General features: G+C 44.8%; 1 protein-coding gene across 7 annotated transcripts in view; it reads right to left on the bottom strand.

Annotated features, from left to right (window-relative positions):
* The window catches only part of FABP6 (fatty acid binding protein 6), a 46320-nt gene that overhangs the window by 6591 nt on the left and 23291 nt on the right, over positions 1-16438 (bottom strand). The window contains exon 1 of one of the 7 annotated variants that reach the window (XM_084838583.1): positions 6269-6282. The exons of the other annotated variants lie outside the window; for them this stretch is intronic. The gene's annotated coding sequence lies outside the window, so the exon portion shown is untranslated. Of the gene's footprint in view, positions 1-6268; positions 6283-16438 lie in introns of those variants that run through there. 7 annotated transcript variants of the gene reach the window in all.

Here is a 16438-nt window from a genome sequence, read left to right as displayed (position 1 = left end):
GATGTCTCTAACCCAGGGGTGGGCAACTTGTGGCTCTCCAAATGGTTTGGCCTATAACTCCCATCAGCCCTACCCAGCATAGCCAATGGTGAGGGATGATGGGAGTTGTAGGCCAAAACATCTGGAGAGCTACAAGTTTCTCACCCCTGCTCTAATCCAGGGGTCAGCAGAAGATATATCTCCAGATCTTTTGGACTTCCACTCCCAGACACCCCTGCCAGCATGGCCAATAGTCAGGAATGCTGGGAGTTGAAATCCAAAACATCCGGAGAACTACTTTCTGCTCACCCCTGCTCTAAACCATTTGCTCTATACCATTCATAACTGCAATCCTATCGGGATAGGCGGCCACCACCAAACTTGGAAGCGACTGCCTATCCAATGCAGGGCAGAAGCAGCACGGAGGGGTCTTCCCCTCCGCACTTCAGATGGCCGATTTCAGCCATCTAGCCATGGGAAGTCAGAGCAGGTGGGGGGCAGACACCAGACGACGCATAGGAAGCGTTGGAAAGGCACATCCACCCACCCTGCCCCTAGGAACGCTCCGTTTTCACTGCTCTGCGCTCCTCTTACGAGTGCGGAGTGCAGGGCCAATCCGTGCTGCCTACGAGGCAGCACAGGAGGGGGTGGAGGTTGGTTCCCGGGAACCGACCTATCCTATGGCCATCTAGCCACTGACTAGTGGCCATAGGATTGCGCCCTAAGCCTCTTTTAAACTTTTATATTATGTTTTATCATGTTGTATTTTATGGTTTTAATTGTTGTGAACCACCCAGAGATCTTCAGCTGTTGAGCAGTATAGTAATATAATAAATAACATCCCCCTTCACAGTATTTCTTTCCCTAAACTAAAAACCCTGTGGCTGCCTGTTCCTGCATCTTTTCCATCTCTACAATATCCTTTTTGAAATGGTGAGTGACCATAACTTTACACTGTATTCCAGATGTGGCTATAGCAAAGATGTATATAATGACAGTATGATGTCTGCTGTTTATTTTCAGTCCCTTTCCTAATGACTTCCAACACTGAGTTTACCTCCAGCAGCAGCTGAGGTCAAAGAGGATTTGGGAGATGTTTAGCAACCACTGGCTGGGCCTCTGGATCAGGTAGCACCACCACCACCACTGTTCCGCCAGTATGCGTTGCTTAAGACCAGCTGGGCTCTGTACAGCAACTAAAACATCCACAAAGGAGCCTGGCATGGCCAGATTAGCAATCCATCTACTCTGCTCAGTCAGTGCAACAACATCAGGTCCTTGGTTCATAAGCTGTGCTAAACACACCTCTTCCAAATCACGAGATGATTGTATCCTGTCACTTTACAGATTTAATGAATTAGAACTGGCCTATAAAGGTCCGAGATAGGGAAGAGGAAGGGGAGAAATGTCTACACATTTAACCTACTGTCTTGTCACTAGTAATCCATAATTTAGATCACCATCCTCAACTAGTGGGTTAGGACTCCCAAGTGAGTCTGCACCTGGCCTAAGGTGGGTCTCATTTCCATCAGCACCATCACTATTTTCTTTTGTTTGGATTTCTTTTTCAATAAAAGGAGAGAAGTGGAGAGAGGAGCAAAAGGCTGGATGTTCCTGATCTCGTCTGATCTCGGAAGCTAAGCAGGGTCAGCCCTGGTTAGTACTTGGATGGGAGACCGCCTGGGAATCAGGCTTCCTGCACTGAGCAGGGGGTTGGACTCCATGGTCTTGTAGGCCTCTTCCAACCCTATGATTCTGTGAGATCTATGAGGTACCCAGGAAGCTGCCTTATACTGAGTCAGACCGTTGGTCCACTTAGCTCCGTAGTGTCAACACTGACTGGCAGTGGCTCCCCAGGGTTCCAGACAAGAGTTTATCTAGCCCTACATGAAGATGCCAGGGATTGAACTGGGGAACTTCTGCATGCCAAACACGTGTTCTATCCATTACTGACCTACAGTCCTTCTTAAGGTCCTTTATCTTATGTAGAAGAAGTTTCTTTGGTAGGAACTGAACAGCAAAGAGCACCTCCCCAAATTCCCTCTGCTATACATAGGGTGGCCAGGTCTCACACTTGGTGTAAGACTCAGGTTTGGGGATCCATTTTCAGGGTGGAAAATTTAAGGCGTGTAAGCTAGTCTCACATTACTACCTTTGAAACTTGGGACAAGGGGGTTTGCAGCAATGCAACTGGCACTACCGTTGGAAAACGCCTTAAATTTTCCCTCAAACTTGCAATGTTTCTAGTAGAAAAATGTGTGTGAGAGGGAATCCTTTTTCTTCCCCCGCCCCTCCCCTAGACTCCTAGTCTAGATGGCAAGAATGGACAAAGGAGGTGAATGAACTCAAACCAATGATGCTTTCCAATTCGTGCTGAACTTGCAACCTTGCTTTTCTAGTAACAACGCCAACAGCCTTGAAGGTCTTCATCTCATCTGGCAGGTGCAGAAAAGCTACAGAACTGCCGGGAACCAGATAATGCAGTCGGTGCCTTAATTTTATGTGTGACTTGCCCTGTAGAAATCGAATTACACCATTCATTTGCTCCAACTGTCAAAATGCTGATATACATTTAATAGGCTACTTGGATTCAAACTATATGTTCGCATATTTTAGAACATACTAGTGCTAAGCCATATTGGGAAATGGAGCATGCTAAACATTTAGGGACATGGTATCTCATGGAGGAGAAGGCTATCAATAGCTACTAGTCATGATAGCAGTCTGTTACCTCCAGTTACAGAGGTAGGGGCCATCTATATGGCACCACGTTCAACCTTCACTCCGTTGTAACTGCACAGCATTGCAGCTGCGAATTAGTTTCTGCTGTGGTACACGTGTGATTTACTGTGGACTTCTCCAACGGGAAAATCCTCTGTGCCCTGACACGTAGCTGTTGAAGTGAAGTAAACTGCAGCAGGTGCGCTGCTCTTTTTTTTTTACCATTATATTTAAATGCGAAGCTGCGCAGGCACATGAGGGTGAGGGTGCGACACTTCTTGTTTTAGTGGATGTTTTGTATTTTAGGGGTTCTTTTGTGTCTGCCCATTCCTCATTAGGTAAGATGTGGGTGGTCTGCTCCTTTGTTACCATGCCAACTGTTTGGCAGGTTCTCCAGCCCGAGACTCTCATGATGGTTCTCACACACCAAGGTGTGTGCCCATGAAAGGTATGTGCCTACCCATCATTCCAAAATGGCAGCTGGAGCGAAGTTGGTCCTGGACCTTCTGCTCCCCTGACACCCCCCTGGCCCTTGGCCACTGACTCCAAAGCAGCCATTGCAAAGATACAAAGCTGCAAAAGTGTGGTTGAAGAAATGAGCATGCTTCTCCGTGCCTCCGTAACTGCGCAGCCACAAAGGAATGAGGAGTGAAGGGGCTTCACAGAGTGACACAAGCACTAGGCATGCCTACCACATGCCCACCACAAAATGCGAAGTCAGTTCGAGGAAGGGACAGACAGCTCACAACCATGGGAAACCCACAGCACACCAAAAACATCACAGCAAAATGCCTCTTTGGAAATCCGCATTTTCCAGGTGAAAACCACAGTTTGGCTGTGAACTGGTGGCCGTGTCATATGTCCTGAAGGACCTCGAGTCGCAGCAGCCCTGGAGTTACTGGCTCGCGTAGATGGGGCCGTAGTATGCTTCTGTATGCCAGTTGCCAAGTAACACAAATAGGAGGCTGCTATTGAGCTGATGGCCTACTCGTGCGCTCTCCATGGGCATCTGTTGGCAAATGGAATGCTGTGCAAATGGAATGCTGGACTAGGTAGACCTTCTGGTCTGATCTAGCATGGCTCTTCTTATGTTCTTAGGTTAGAAAAAGCGTGTTTGCGTTCCATTTTGGCTTGTGCCTTACACTATTCCATGGACCCAGTCCACTAAGAAGATTATTACTTCGTGAACTTGTGCATGCTAGTCAGTATCCTATCTTCACTCAGCAGCAGTTCAAGAACTGAGAACACTAATCAGGGCTTGATATGGACCTGAAAGTTGTATTCCATGTACGGACAGAACAGGTATGAAATACCCGATAGCAGTGGTTTTCAAATTTTCTGTCTTCAATGAACATCTGCACATCTATTATAAAATCCCTCTGTATTGCTGAAGATTTGTTGGGGGGTGTTCTAGGGGGTGCACTCAGTTCACAAGGGACACTGGCCAGGCCAATTCACATGGATTGAAAGTGTGCCATAGAACACACTCTGTTATGGCTGCACAGAGCAGCAGTGAACAAACTGTCTTTCAGGAAACCTTGTCTGCCATTACTTAGTATCTGCATTGAAGAAGCTCCAATGATTTCCCCAGAACACAGTTTGAAAGCCATTACCAAGCAATTTGCCTGATTTCTAAATTTCACTTGAGATGTCCAGTAGGAGTCTGTGAGCAGAGGTTCTTTTAAAATGGGTTGTTACAAGTCCATGAAAAGAACAGAGATTTCTTTGGGTTTTATTAATCATCCTTAACCAGCATACAGAGCATTTCATATCAGTGTTAAAGATTAACAGCAGTGGAGAAAAGACAACTAAGGTTCTTTTCATTTAGAGTGTAAATTCTCCTTCTGCCATAAATAAGAAATTATTGTTATCTCTCCCAATAAAACTTTTTTTATTGTCAAGGTTATTATTTTATGACTTGATCATCTCTTCACAGTTTTACTTTCTCATGCATATGGATGGGAACTTAAAGCTCCATAGCAATCTTATCAATATTCAACTATTTTTGAGATAAGGCTTTAGGATCTTCAGGGAGTTTTCACCATCTTTAGAAAGACAGAGAATGTATGGCAATAAATTGTTTGCTCAACAGATACCAAGGCAACATCTACTTATGAAAGCTGCTTTGGATGAGAAGTGTGGGGAGTGGGCCAGGAACTCTATGTGAAACCTGACAGTCTTGATAGATTGTGTTGGTACATCACTGTGGAGTCTTTACAAAAAAACTAATTCCTTCTCCTTCTTCTTTCAAGGTCTCATTCTCTTTCCTATAGTCTTTTACAGCCTGGAAGAGGGTGGCTGGGAAAGCTGCTGATTTGAATCATGGGTCCTAGAAGACAAGGTTTTATACGGTACAGCAAAGAAAAAGAAAGCAATGGCAATGAATGATGCAATCACAACTAGCTGAAGTAAGTCAAGACAAGAGCACTGATTAGATCAGAGGTGGGGAACCTGAGACCCGGGGCTCCCCTGGGGTCCCAATCCGGCCCTCCAGGGTTCCCCAGATGGCCTTGCCCCCTTCTCTGGCCGCACGTCCTTTCCCCCAACCACTAATTCCAGGGCATAGTCTGAAAGCACATGAGGCAGCCACTGTGCTGAAGCTAAGCAAGTATGGGTCTGGTCAGTGCATGGAGGGGAGACTGCCTGGGAACCACATGTAGCCACCTTGAGTTCCACAATGGAAGAAGGGTGGGATATAAATATAATAAAATAAATAATTGTTTGGTGGTTTCCGGGCTTTTGTGCAGTTTTCCCCCCATTCTAAAAGGTTGAAATGCACCTCCTAAGGCTTAGTTCTTGGCAGTAAGAGCAGTAAGCTAAAATGGGCTGGTATTTTTGGCCCCATCCCATCTGACTTCAGCTCCACCCACCACTGGAATGTAGCCCCAAGTGTTTCTCCAAAATTGAATTTGGCCCTTGGGATTAAAGAAGTCCCCCACCCCACCCCGGATTAGATCAATCAAACAGAATTGGGCCGAACTCACCCCCACGCTTACAAGTGAGCACAGAAGGCACCCACTTCATGCTAGTTAGTGTTCAATCCGCATGACTGGCATGTCAGTATTAATACTACATAGGGTGCAATTTCTGCAGTGGCAAAGCCATTAATCATCCTTGTTCAACACAAGAGAGACAATATCAGGTTTGCTATAATGCAGCAACTTCACATTAAGGTCTCCCGTCTTCTTACAGGTATTTAAGGGCTGAGGGCAGTGCTTCTTCTGTTGCACTGGTAAATAAAATATTTGTTTTGTCATTTAAATTAGGATGAGGCAGTTGACCTTGGCTGTATGTGTATCACCGAGATCTGCGTGAAGCATATGGGCTGTATTTAATTGGACAGAACCATCAGAACAATTCAATACCACATCAGTCGAGGGCTCAAGAGTCAAAAGGGATTCTACTGGCGTACCAACCTACACAAAAAAACTTCCTAGCTAAGATCACTAATGATCTCTGAGATGGTGCTGATGTCACCCAGGTTTATTGTTCAGGATAACTTCATTGTACACATCAAGGCCACTTTTCTAGGCCGAACTCAGAACATTCCACACAGTATCTGGCTTACCGTATGTCCACTGATGGCCTAGCTGAACTGCAAAAATAACAGGCTGATAGTCATTGGCAGCTGCACCCAGGTGGGGCTTGTAAGATCCAGACTGAGCCCCCTACACCTACTCAAGAGTAAAAATGAAAAGAAAGAAAAAAGACAAGTGGTACCAATAGGAACATTTTTCCTCTTGCCAGTTGAAACCTGGAGGAAGTGCAGCAGTTGTCAGGATTGTGATACAGCGAGTTTGACTAAACCACTCCTTTCCAAACGCTGTGGTCCCAGTTCAAAGCAGACCCCACCACACATGCTTACTATTACATTTTTTAAACTCATCCAGTGCTGAAAGCAACACATTTAACATCTCATTAGGCCCTCAGTAGAATACTTTAGGGGCCGCGGTGGCTTAGTGGTTAAGATGCTGAACTGCAGACTGGAAGGTCGGCAGTTCGAGACCCGAGTGCCGCGTGACGGAGTGAGCTCCCGTCTTCAGTCCCAGCTTCTGCCAACCTAGCAGTTCGAAAGCAAGAAATCGCAAGTAGATAAATAGGTACCGCCTCGGCGGGAAAGGTAACAGCGTTCCATGCACCTCGGTGTTCAGTCATGCCGGCCACATGACCACGGAAGCGTCTTCGGACAGCGCTGGCTCTTCGGCTTAGAAACGGGGATGAGCACCGCACCCTAGAGTCGGACACGACTGGTTGGGGACACCTTTACTTTTACTTTTTTAGAATACTTTAAGCACAGTTTTGATTTCACCTACACAATGGCCCAGTTCACACAATCACCGCAGCTTTAACAAGTCACGGTGGCTTATCTAAGCCACAACACGTGCCAGATGCAGCTTGTTGTGTAATTCAAACTCAGGTGCCATGGCTTGTTTGAGGGAGAAACAACTCTTGTTGGCTTATTTGAGGGTCGTTTCACCCGCAAACAAGCCATGCTGCCAGAGCTCGGACGACATGGCAAGCCACGCCGGGGCAGGTAATTAGGCAAATGGTACCCAGGCATGCCCTGTGGCTTACGTCACGGTGATCATGCAAACCAGGTCAGTGTCATCTTATGACTCAGCAGCAGAAACAGGAACATGACTTATAAGCCTTGGCTTACATATGCCTGCTGCTCTAACCCCACCCCCACCCCTTGGATGCTTTTACTTCCATAGATACAGAGCACTCATGTCCATTATAATGCTTGGCTCCTTCAAATTACATCATTCAGAAGTGAAATGCCCTTTCCAGAAATGATGCAATGCAGGTTTGGGTGGATACTAGGCTCCCCACCACCACACACGTGTGCATTATTGCATCACCTTAGGGAAGGAAGGGGGCAACATACAGCTCCCCATGGCCATTTTTGAGTCCCCACTGCCACTGCCGAATTTCCTGCAGAGGTGGCAAACAATGGGCAATTTTGCAAGAAAACACAGTGCGCAGAGAGTGTGAGCCTGGGAGGAGGCAGTTTTGGTCTTTCTCCAAGATGGCTTGTCTTCAGCTAACTGTACATGGCTTTTTTAATGGAAACTATAAGCATTTCTATGCCAGTCTAAAATCCTGCAACTTTACCAGGGCTTTCTGTTTCTGTTTTAAATACAGGATCACGATGGGCCCCCCTTACATGCGCTTCCTTTCCCCCCTTATCTGCATGTTCTATATGTTTCATTATACAGCCACTAGATGGTGCTGTGGCCTAGCTCCTCTTCTTGTAGGATTTCCTCTTTTCAGGTGGAAACTCAACCCACTGTAATTTGATAGCTCATTATCTCCGATGTTTAAAAAAAATGGGCTAAAGGTCATTTAGCAAGAGAGTTGTGCTGGAGGTTGAGGGTGTCATGTAAAGCACCCGCAAATTTCTGTGAGTAACTAATCTCAATAGCAGGATAAAAGCCCTATGTGGAGAATCCCTACAACAGCTAGAGCAATGACCCCGCCGCCCCCAATAGCTATTGACTGAGACGCTCTAGACCAGGGGTCCCCAACCCCTGGGCCGTGGACCGGTACCGGTCCATGGCCTGTTAGGGACTGGGCCATAGTAGGGGTGTGGGAACCCCCCCTTACCTTGGGTCCACGGGGGGGAGGTGATCTGTCCCTCCCCCCCACCCCGGAATCCTTGCTGGCCCTGGCCGGCTCTGCTCCGTGGCTAGTCCACAGAGCTGCCAGCCGCTTTGGCCCTGTTCTTTGCAGTAATAGCCTATTACTGCAAAGACAGGGACGCCAATGGCATCCGCTACGCGGACACCATTTGCGTCCCAGCAGCCTGAAGTCCTCCCCCGGCCGGCAGTTCTGTGGACTCACCATGGAGCGGAGCCAGCCAGGGCCGGCGAGGATTCGGGGGGGGGAGGGACAGATTGCCCCCCCGTGGACCCAAAGTAAGGGGGGTTCCCACACCCCTCCTGCAGCCCGGTCCCATCCCCCCCCAGTCCGTGGAAAAATTGTCTTCCACAGACCGGTCCCTGGTCCCAAAAAGGTTGGGTACCGCTGCTCTAGACAACACACTGAATTCTGATATTTAGGGGAAATCCCCATTTGGGGGAAGATTTTCCAAAGGGTGGTGACACTATCTTATATGTATTTATTCTATCAGACAATTTGTAGTTCACAGTAAATCAGATCTATCCATTAATTTTTAAACAGAACTGCCTTTCTTATTTGATAATGAAGATGAGCATGTTTTGGAGGTGCTTTTAATGTTATGAGATGCATATTTTATTAAAAGTGGTTTCTTCTTGTTGTTTTGTGTCACTTTTTGGACTAAAATACTAGCCACTTTTATCCCCATATCCATCCCTCTGTGCTATTTATTTATTAAATTCTCCCCCTCCCTTCCTCTAAATTATTTGGGGAAGAGGGGGGCACTCATGGGTGCTACCCCATTTGATCTTCATGACAAGTTCTTCCAAGTCCATGAGGTCAAAAGCTAGTGACTTAGCCAAGGCTACCCAGTGATCTTCATAAATGGAGGAAGGATTATTCATCCACATTCAACCATGTACCACACCGGCTTTCAGTGTTTTAATTTATACTACTGCCTAACCTTCCTCCGTAGATTCCACTGTGACAAATGTTATTTATTTATTACATTTCTGTATCACCTATTAGCCGCTGGGTGGTTTACAAAACAAATTTAAAACCATAAAATACAATAACATAAAAACCATAAGTTTGAAACAAAATAAAACTGAAGTAGGAAACAAAATGAACGTCTGCAACAATGTAAAGATCTAAAAATGCACTAACACGCTTTTCGTATGTCTGTTTTTTTTAACTGAAAGGCTAAAAACACAATCAAATCTATCAGTTTATTATTATTTTATTTGTTATTACATTTATGTCCTGCCTTTTTTCTTCTTTCAAGGAACCCAAGCTGGTTTATATGGTCCTCCTCCTCTCCATTTTATCCTCACAACAACCCTGTGAGGTAGGTTAGGCTGAGAGTCAGTGACTGGCCCAAAGTCACCCAGTGAGTTTCATGGTCAAGTGGGGAATAGAACCCGGATCCCAGACCAACACTCCAAACGCTATACCACATTGGCTGTCTACACCACATGTATTGTATATGGCTTTCTGTTTTGAGACAACACAGGGCTCTGAACTGTTGATAAGAAATTGCCTCTAGTTGCTGGGGAAAGCAGGTTGTTTTCGTGGGATGAAAAGTAAATACCCAAATGTATGTTTGGTAGGCTGACACAGAGCAAATATTCCAGGGCCAGCCCTACTATTAGGCAGATTGAGGTGGTCGCCTCAGGTGGCAGATGCTGGGGGACAAACAGCAACAGCAAGATGTTGGAGGACAGAGAAGTGTGTATCGTCATGCGTACCCTCTACTGTCTAAGGGCATAAGCCTATGCATGTCCAGACAGAAGAAAGTGCTACAACTCTTTCTAAACATGAATAGGATTGCACCCTGAGCTGCCCTTCTGCCTTCAGGTGCAACAGAAAACAATGTCCTTCATCATTAACAATTCCCTTTTCACTGTCCTCTGACAGACCTTCAAACAGCGGACTGTCTTCGATAAACTAGGACAGCTAGCCATTCTAGCCCTGGACTCTGAAACGTGGTGTTGGTTGGCGCCAATGTGACCACAGATCACCTCTCTTGGCGTCCGCCAGGCTCCCTGATTTTTATTTTATTTCAAAAGATTTTTAAAAATTAAATTGTGTTGTTTTTTTAAACTGGGAGGCTTAACGTGCTGCCCTCCAGAGCCATCTTTATTTGGGTTCAAAAGAGTGGTTTTGTGTTTTGGAGCTTGGACCCCACCTCTGCCTTGCACTTAAATTCTTGAGAAAGTTACTTTTAGCCTCACCAGTTTGCCTTCTGGGAATGCATTATCCGAAAATACTTTGGGGCATGAGCAGTGTAAGGGATGGCCACCCGCACATGGGCCCTGGATCTTATGAACTGTGCTCCCGATCTTTAAAGCTGCCCCAACTGCCATCATCTCCCTTAATACAAGCCTGCTTCTTCCCTCTGAACTCAGTAGCCTTGCAGTTGATCGGAGACCTCAGGATTCACTCTAGTAGCAGACTAACAGGGAGTGTTGCATAGCCTTTGAAACTGGAGGGGAGACTGCCACCTTTCCTTCCACAGCCTGCTAATTATTTTCATTAAGTCCAGACTCCATGGGCATCCGCTAGAATTTTTCCAGGGGTGGGCAAAGCTTCACACCAGTTAGTGATTGTAATTCGTGTGCATAGTGTGCGCTGCTACAACACACCTGTGCACTTTCCTTGTGTGTGCTCTTTTTTGCCTAGCATCACATTCCATGACATTTAGAAACCTACACAGAGTAGCAGAAGATCCTGGGAATTGAACAGCACTAATGCAGAAGTGTGTTATATTCAAGAAGCATCATGAATTCCAACAAAACTTTATTTGGAGTGAAAGATTTTTTTAAAACCACATAGGAATAAGAGGGGGGGGGAAACCAGATGCACACACATAGTACAGTTGTCTTAAGAATATTGTAATGTATATTTTATGGCATCATTGGCCTTATCATAACATTGACAACTTCACATGACGCAATGATTTCCTTCATCTTGGAAACATTGGTGGACACTCTCTAGAACAGTCTTCCCCAACCTGGTGCCCTCCAGATGTTCGGAACGACAACCCCAGCATTCTGGACCATTGGCCATGCTGGCTGGGGCTGATTGGAGTTGAAATCCAAAACATCTGAAGGGCACCAGGTTGGGGAAGGCAGCTCTAGAGAGTAGCAGTGGAGTCTGTGGGGAGTGACTTTAGCAGAGGAAAGAGAATGAGTGTGCTTGACCAGGTTTTAGGGTAGTAGAGGAGCCTGGACTACTCACTTTATTTATTTATTTATTTATTTATTCATTCATTCATTCATTCATTCATTTCATTTCTATACCGCCCAATAGCCAAAGCTCTCACATCGTTCACATTGTTATCAGCCACTTTTTACATCAGCTAATAATACAGCTTTTGCATGGCTTGAATTTTGAACTACAGCAAAGTTCTTTTGGAACTGCATACTTTTCCTTGAACTGTACATTTTCCATATGGTTGCACATTTTAAAAAACCTCTAATAGCATCAGAGAACAGGTCTACCATTTCTGCTAGATCTGGTGACCGAGCAGCAATAAGGCCTGGGCACTCGGTCTACCAAGATAGGTAGATCGCGCCTCTGAGAAATGAGTATACCAGGTCTGCCCCTCTGTTGTTTCTCCTTGGGTAGAACTGGTGTCCAGACAATGTCTTTCCACCCACAGCTGAAACCCTCAGTTCTTTCCATGACTTCCTTCACCCATGTAAGGGCTCTTCTTCTCTACAGGCAATGCACAATAGATTCAAGTACCTTCACAAGAGGTTTTTTTATTTCTACAATACATGAGAAATTAACTTCTGTGGAGCTGCATGGCACACTGTCTCAGGGGGGTTGGACTCGATGGTCTTATAGGACCCTTCCGACCCTACTATTCTATGATTCTATGAAATAAATGTGAATTTCTTTTAAATTTGTAATGCATAGTCTGCATGTGTTTTGCCAATGTAGTGCTTCTGTCATTGGACAAAGCACTATATTTTGTACTGTGGAAATGCAATACAGCTTGCAGAAAACACAATCATGGCTTTTGCAATTTTAATGTGGATTATGGTTGTGTGAAAAGAGCCCTGGCTTGTGACTATGGAAAGGAAGAGTGAAGCAGTCCCAAACTGTGCTCAAACATTTACTTGATCCAACAGCTGGGCCATTTTGAGATCATTATTTATTTAATTGGACACTGTGTACTTCCCCCATCAAAACTTCCTAAAGTGATCTCACAAGGTTGTATGTTTGGGGCTCAGTCTAACTTCATTGCTGTCCAACAACGTGGAGGTGCTTCTGAGATCTCATATTTCAGGACAATGAAGCTACATAGTGTGTGTGTGTGCGCATGTGTGTGTCTATATGTTATGAAATTATGTTGTCTGACTAAACTGAAAGTTGGTTTTTCATTTATTCATTTATTCATTTAGGGCGCAATAGGGTTGGAAGGGGCCTATAAGACCACTGAGTCCAACCCCCTGCTCAATGCAGGAATCTAAGTCAAAGCATCCCTGACAGATGGCTGTCCAGCTTCATCTTGAATGCCTCTAGTGTGGGAGAACCCACTGCCTCCCCAGGTAACTGGTTCCATTGTAACATTGCTCTAACAGTCAGGAAGTTTTTCCTGATGTTCAGCCGGAATCTGGCTTCCTGTCACCTGAACCCATTATTCCATGTCTTGCACTCTGGGATGATGGAGAAGAGATCCTAGCCTTCCTCCTCCTGTGACTGCCTTTGAAGTACTTGAAGAGCGCTATCATATTTCCCCTCACTCTTCTCTTCTCAAGGCTAAATATGCCCAGTTCTTTCAGTCTCTCCTCAGAGGGCTTTGTTTCCAGTCCCCTAATCATCTTCGTTGCCCTCCTCTGAACCTTCTCCAGTTTGTCCGCATCCTTCTTAAAATGTGGTGCCCAGAACTGGACACGGTACTCAAGATGAGGCCTAACCAGTGCTGAGTAGAGGGGAACTAGTACTTCCCGGGATTTGGAAGCTATACTTCTATTAATGCAGCTCAAAATATCATTGGCCTTTTTTGCAGCCACATCACATTGTTGGCTCATCTTCAGCTTCTGATCTACAACAATTCCAAGATCCTTCTTGCTTGTAGTATTGTTTAGCCAAGTATCCTGCATCTTGTAACTGTGCTTTTGGTTTCTTTTTCCTAGGTGCAAAACTTGGCATTTATCCCTATTAAATGTCATTCTGTTGTTTTCTGCCCAGCGCTCCAGTCAATCAAGAACATTTTGTTTCTGTCTTCCAAAGTATTAGCTATCCCACCCAATTTTGTGTCATCTGCAAATTTGATCAGCATTCCCTCCTCCTCCTCCTCCAAGTCATTAATAAAAATGTTGAAGAGCACTGGGCCCAGAACTGAGGCCTGCTAGATGGCCATAGGATTGGTCAGTTCCTGGGAACCAACCTTGGAGCCCATGCTCCGAGGTCAGTTCCCTGAGAACCGACCTCCACCCCCTCCCATGCCGCCTCGTAAGCAGCATGGATCGGCCCTGTGCTCTGCGCTCGTAAGAACAGCATAGAGCATGGAAAATGGGAGGTTGGAAATGCCAGTACGACACTTCCCACGTGTCATCCAGCTGCTGCTTCCCGCACTCCGTGGTACCGCAGCTAGACAGCTGAAATCGGAGCTGTCACAGAGCAGAGCAGAGGAAGCAAGAAGATCTGCTCCTCACCTCTGCTCCCACCCTGCACTGGATAGGTGGTCGCCCCCGGGGTCGGAGGTGACCGTCGATCTGCATAGGATTGCTCCCTTATTATATTTCAATACTGCCCCATAGCCGAAGCTCTGAATTTTTAGCTGAATTTTTGTCAGATTGCTCCAACAGCTTAATTTTTGTGGTACAGGAAATAATATACAAACATGCACATCTGCTTCCAATCCCAATGAATCTCTTAGAGAAATGAAAGGTAACCTTATTTGAAAATCTAAGCCTTGCTAATGTAGAAAAGCTTTCCAAAAAGTTTAAAGTTTGCAGCTGGTTGGCCCCATAAAGACTCCAATGCTTCACTTGCCAAGCAGTAACATTCTTTTTTGTAAAATATGTATATTTGAAAGAGATGATGATGATGACAATTCTATTATTTAAAATATATCAATTTTCAAAAAAATACTATTATTATTATTATTATTATTATTTGATAGATTTATCAGTGGATCTATTGACCTTAGCTGCCAATGAAAATGTATATTACATTAAATTATTAAAAGAAAATAAATTCCAATGAAAAAGGGGAATGTTTTCTTGAATTATATAAAGAGCAGTGTGATCCATCGCAAAACCAGTGCAGGCCAGCGAAGAGACATGCTTGACAAAACTTTTTAAATTTTTTTCTTTTATTATTATTTTATATTCCTATGTAAATATCAATTTTTAAAGGATTTTACTTATAGACATGAAACATTTACTCTTTAAATACAGGATGATACAAAGAAGGGAGAGGGGAACCTAAAGGGGAAGGAATGGGGGCAGTGGGGAAGAGAAGGGAAACTGTTTGTTTGGAAAATGAAAAAAGAAACTAATAAACTGTTAATAACAAAAATGTATATGCTACTTTTCATAAAAATTCCAAAGTGGTGAACAAAATAAGAAAAAAAAAATACATAAAAATCGTATTTAAAACAAGATACAAAATAGTATAAAGGCAACAGAAAACAACAGTAACATCGCAATCCTATACATGCCTATTCAAAAGTATATTCCATTGAGTTCATTGAAGCTTAATCCCAGGTTAAGTGGATATAGGATTTCAGTCTAAATCAGTTGTGAAATCCTATGCATGTTTAGACAGAAAAAAGTCCTACAACTCCCAGCATGCCCCAGCTAGCCATGTATAGGATTTTGCCCTATAGGGTATCTGAAAGACATAGGTCTTAACCTTTCTCCAGAAAGCTAGCAGGGCCATACAAATCTCTTAAGGGAAAGAATTCCATAATACTGGGGCCATGACAGAAAAGGCCCTGCTCCTCATGGAGGCCAGTCTGGCTTAATGTAAGATGGAATCTGGAGGATCTTATCTGAAAATCTCAATTGTCAGCAGTGTGTGTGTGTGTGTGATCATATAGGAGGAGGTTTCCCTGCAATAGCTCAGAGGTAATGGAACAAACCAACAAACCAACATCATTTCAGACTTAAGGATCGCCTTTAATACCTGGATGAAAATCCTCTGCAGTCAATGACTGCCTGAAGCCTGGAACCCATGGGCATGACCAAATGCTGAGTTTCCTCCCTTGAGATGCTTTGCCAGGCCTTTACTGCAGCTGCCTTCAGCTGCTGCTTGTTTGTGGGTCTTTCTGCCTTCAGTCTTGTCTTCAGTAAGTGAAAGCATGCTCTATTGGGTTGAGATCAGGTGACTGACTTGGCCATTGAAGAACATCCCACTTCTTTGCCTGGAGAAACTCTTGGGTAGCTTTTGCTGTATGTTTTGGGTCATTATCCATCTGCAATATGAAGCAGCGTCCTATCAGTTTGGCAGCATTCGGCTGAATCTGAGCAGAAAGTATAGCCCTATACACTTTAGAATTCATCCTGCTGCTTTGATCAGCAGTCAGGTCATCAGTAAACACCAGTGACCCGGTTCCATTGGCAGCCATACATGCCCATGCCATAACACTGCCTCCATCATGTTTGACAGATGATGTGGTATGCTTCGGATCATGAGCTGTTCCTTTCCTTCTCCATACTTTTCTCTTCCCATCATTCTGGTACAAGTTCATCTTGGTTTCATCAGTCCAAAGAATCTTATTCCAGAACTGGGCAGGCTTTTTTAGGTGTTTGCTGGCAAAGGCTAATCTGGCCTGTCTGTTCTTGAGCGTTACCAGTGGTTTGCACCTTGTTGTGAAGCCTCTGTATTTACATTCATAAAGCCGTCTCTTGACTGTAGATGTTGGCAATGACATGCCTACCTCCGCAAGAGCATTCTTGACCTGGCTAGATGTTGTGAAAGGGTTCCTCTTCACCATGAGCAGAATTCTGCGGTCATCCACTTTAGTTGTCTTCCATGGTCTTCCAGGCCTTTTGCTGTTGCTGAGCTTGCCAGTTAATTCCTTCTTTTTCAGGATGTTCCAAACTGTTGTATTGGCCACTCCCAATGTTTTCGCTATCTCTCTGATGGGTTTATGTTG

Source organism: Heloderma suspectum, chromosome 2, assembly GCF_057233095.1.
Source record: "Heloderma suspectum isolate Gila_16-S chromosome 2, 16-S_ref, whole genome shotgun sequence".
Classification (NCBI taxonomy): domain Eukaryota; kingdom Metazoa; phylum Chordata; class Lepidosauria; order Squamata; family Helodermatidae; genus Heloderma; species Heloderma suspectum.
This window is presented reverse-complemented; position numbering and strand designations above follow the sequence as displayed.